We start from the raw sequence: 4,495 nt of genomic DNA on the forward strand, positions 1-4,495 counted from the left end.
CTACAAAATGCACAGTGCATTTCCTTAGCTGTGGATGAGTGCACTGACACCACTGACAATGCTCAGTTGCTGGTGTTTGTGAGTTTTTATGATGAGGCAAAGGGGGAGTTTGTTGAAGATGTGTTGGGCCTGACGAACCTCAGTGGACACACAAGGGGGCAAGACATTTATAAAGCAATAATGGTAATGCTGAATGAAAGAGGGTGCAGCTGCCTTTATTCATAACTGCAGCTGCACTGCGACCCTGAGGGATCAAGCACAGACACAATAACAATGAAAACTGCTGCATACAGATTATTTTTGTTTTTGCAACCTCGTGTGAATGACCGTAATAAACGGACCTTTGTCTTATTGAAAAGAAAATGTTGGACCTTTAAGATTTGTATTTGAGTACCCCTGCTTTAAAGCATATATATGCTTTAAAGGGCCGGCCGGCCGTCAACGGCCCTTGACGACCCGAGCTCGCTGTGGACTCCTGTCTCCCACCACCTCCACAGTGTCCAGCAGGTGTGTAGATATTAGCGGTGAGTGAAAAGCGAAAATGACAGCTCAACCTGAAGACTTGACTTTATATTTGGATGGTTCAGTGTCACTCACAACATAAACACAAATCACTACAAAGTGTCAAAAAATGCACTAAGCTATCCTGAAGCTAGCCTCAGGTAGGCTACTTTACTTTGCACGCAAAGGTATCATGGGCTGCTCTCCGGTACTTTATTAAATATATTATAATATTACAGTTCCTATTGAAAAAGTCTAAAATAATCTCTTCGAAAGGTAAGACTTATTCTCTTGACTCTGTGTCTTCTATGTTTGGTGATGGAGGCTATGTTGCATAACGTTTGCAAGTAAGAGATTGCCAAAACCTTAAAGTTTGGTGCTCAGGTTTTGGTGGCTCTTAATGCTTTGACTGGAACAGCTTCTGTTTAAAGTGCTCAGGAAAATATTAAAACCACTTTTATGTTGTAAATGTTTAAATCACAGATGTTAATGATATGTTGTTGAATAGAATGCTGTAAATATGAGGTGTGAACCATTCTATTCAACCAGGTAAGTCCCATTAAGTTTAAAACTCCTTGAAATGGATATTATAGTAAATACACAGACAGTGTGTGGTACTTGTGTGTGTTGTTCTAGGTTTTCTTTTTGTAAATATTAAATGGTATTTTTGATTTATATTGTTTTATATTTGTATCAATCATGGTCTGTGGTTTTTGATAAAACAAAACCACTTTCGAAACGTTTTTGAAATCTTCAGGAATTAAAATAATACTCAAAACAATTCAATAAATCATCATCTCATATTTATTTGGGAATCTGAAGGTGCACACATTAACATGATGTTCTGAATTTGGTAAAGTTACGGTTTTAAACCAACAAAACATATTTGAATTGAAACCATCAATTATCCTCAGATATGACTCCTAAATGAAACACAAGCTATTTCAAAGAAGCTAAATGTTATTGCATATTCAGTACAGTAAATACACATTTACAATAGCAGTATTTCCACACATCAATATCAACAGAGGACAACTAAGTGCTTAAGATTAAAGCAGAAAGACAAGTCCATTCGGCCACGATGGAAAAATTAAAGTCTGCGTTAAAGAAACATCAAGTACTATGTTGATTTTGATGCAGAGACAAGTAGAGGTATATGATCATAATAATAACATAATCACAAACCTGTTTAAATACATCAAGTCCCCTGAATCTTAAACATTTAACAAAAAACTGTAACTCAGGGTCAAATGGAAAACAAACCTTTCTCCGACAATGACAGGGTTTATTTTTGAAAAAATGTTACCGCTAGATCCCGTCATCTTTATGGCATGGAAGAGAGTTAATGAAGCTGAGCAGTTTTTATGCAAATACCAGTAACAACATCCCTCCTCTTAACCAAACCCTTAACCTCACCAAACCCTGAATTAACATACCACTTCTCCTTACTAAACTTAATCCGTCTCCAATGTAATACTAAAACACTTACCAATTCCACAATGTCTCTTATACTGCACCTTCACCCTTGCCTTCCCCATCTAAGTGGTAACTGCTTCCTGTTTTGTTGCTGATCATTGGCTTATGTAGGCATACTGTGGAACGTGACTCTATTCCTTGGGAAGAGGAACTGGATGCTAAATACATTCCCCTTCTAGGAATTAAGTCCACCTAGCATTATTACCACTTAAACAATCACCATTTCATTACACCACAATACTTTTCATAACCCTAACTTAGGCTGCCTTGTTTTAACTATACATCAGTAAGGCTCTTTTAGTCTTCCATGCCACAAATCCGTTGTAACCAGCGCAACACTTGCTAAGGAAAAATATATCTCATTGATTGGAAAACCCCCTGCTGAGTGGTTGTTTATGCAGCATGTGCCAGTTAACGGTCAAACAAAGAAGACATTAGTCTAAATCTAAATGGCAATCACTTTTTTCTTTCTTTTTATTTATTCATGAACATTTTTATCGTTGAAAGGTCAGCAGGCTATCTCAATAGCTTACCAAGATAACTAGTCCCTTGGTACCTATTAAGATAATTATCTTTAAAAGTAAAACTTGAATCTGCCTTTAAGGTTGTTTTTTTTTCTTTCAGCACAACATAATTGTTTTCATGCTGTATGTAATTCTATCAATATACAAAAGCAACTGTATAATGGAAAGGGTTGTTAAAGCATTAGGTAATAGTGGGTTATGAACATTTTGGACAGCACTACCTAACGTGATTGCAGCTGAATGTACATAATCACAAACATAAAGACAAATTCTTCTATGAAACATTAATCATTTTGAAATGTTTTTTTAGTTATCCCTCTATGTGTTTTTTTTTGTTTGCACAATGATAAAACAGTTAAGTCACAAAAAGAAACAGCGAGTGACAACAGAAAAAGTCCATATCGTGCACAATTATGATTTTACAGAACTAAATACTGCTTTAGTATCGCCTCATTAAAAATAACCTCTTTTGATAACTCGTATTAGTGCTTTTATCAGTGCTACGACATATCAATCTCAACAGCAACGTGTCCATATTTAGCACCACCACCTGCTTCTGTAACAGGGTGGGTGTACATAAAGACAGGTCATAGTATCTCTACCTCACATGAGATACTTGTGTGCAAAAACTATGCTTTAAAAATAAACCACGCAGAGCAGTGGTGTAGTCTTTGATGTGCACCTTTTGTCCAAGGCCGGATTAACCATATGGGCAGGGGCCCTTGAGAAAAGAGGGCCCTCAGTGACGAAAAAAAAAAAAAAAAATCTTTAAACATTTTTTTTTCCGGGCAAAACCTCTCTCATCATACATTGTTTTAAATGACAGTCACTCTTCGCCATAAATAACACAGCTTTTCCATAGGTTCAAATTACTGTAGGTCTCTGTACTGTAGGTCTCACTATGTATGCGCTCAACTTTATTACTACGCGGCAGAGGTGTATAGCCGAATCACAGCCCCACCCTTGAGCAACCACACAATTTCACTACATATTTTACTTTTGTAACTCTCTGTGTTTGTGACAAATAGAACTCCTCGTGTACTTGTACAGCCAGCCAGTCATATTTTGGCATTAAGTGGGGTGCTGTTCTGAGGTTTTGATTAATATTACCTAGGTCTTCTTGAGCCATACACTGTCTTGAGATCTTATCCATTGTATCTTTCTCTTGTGATTTTTGACTGAAAGGGCAAAAGGCTAGACCTACTTTGGTTGAACTATGTGGCTCCGCCCTGCTTTTGACAAATAGGTGTGCGATTTCACATGCCAGATTGACTGAAAATTCTAAATATTGGTCATGTTGGGATTGGGTAGGCGTGGTGTTACTTGTTGGTACGTGGGTTGGGGGGGGGCCCATGAGTGCTCAGTGCCCAGGGTCCCCTGGAGGTACTAATCCGGCCTTGACCAGAGGGGTCCAGGTTAGGGGTTTCCGTAAAGCCAGATACTTTGGGCATCTCCTCTTCGGGAGTGCAAGTCATCAATGTTTGGGCTCAGGTCTGAAGCTGAGGAGGCCCTCAGGAATGGGAGTGAAGGTTGCAATATACCGGGGGGGCCCAGACTCAATAGTAAATTTAGAAATTATCCTGCGGGCCGAAATTAAAACCACCCAAGGGCCTGATTGGGCCCCGGGTCCTTGAGTTTTGACACAATGTGACTTTAGGTAATGAATAACAGAAAATACCCAGGTTTCTTTGCAAAGAAGGTAAGACAAAGTAAAGTATGTTATGTAAAAGTGATGAGTCAAAAAATATTAGGGAGCAAAATTGGTTTAACCTACCAACCCTAATACATTAGTCCCCATTGCGCAATATATGTCAAGAAAAAGCGCTAAAATAACACCGATACGTTATTAATAGATATCATACGTGTTAGCCCCTTTAAAACCACTGCAGCCGCCCCTCTACAAGTCAGGTGCTGACATGCCTTATATATAGAGCCCTTAATAATCAGTGAAGTGATCACACGGCTGAGGAGACAGTAAGGAAGGCTAGTTTGGT

Source organism: Notothenia coriiceps, unplaced genomic scaffold (assembly GCF_000735185.1).
Source record: "Notothenia coriiceps isolate Sejong01 unplaced genomic scaffold, NC01 NC01_scaffold00011632, whole genome shotgun sequence".
Taxonomy (NCBI): domain Eukaryota; kingdom Metazoa; phylum Chordata; class Actinopteri; order Perciformes; family Nototheniidae; genus Notothenia; species Notothenia coriiceps.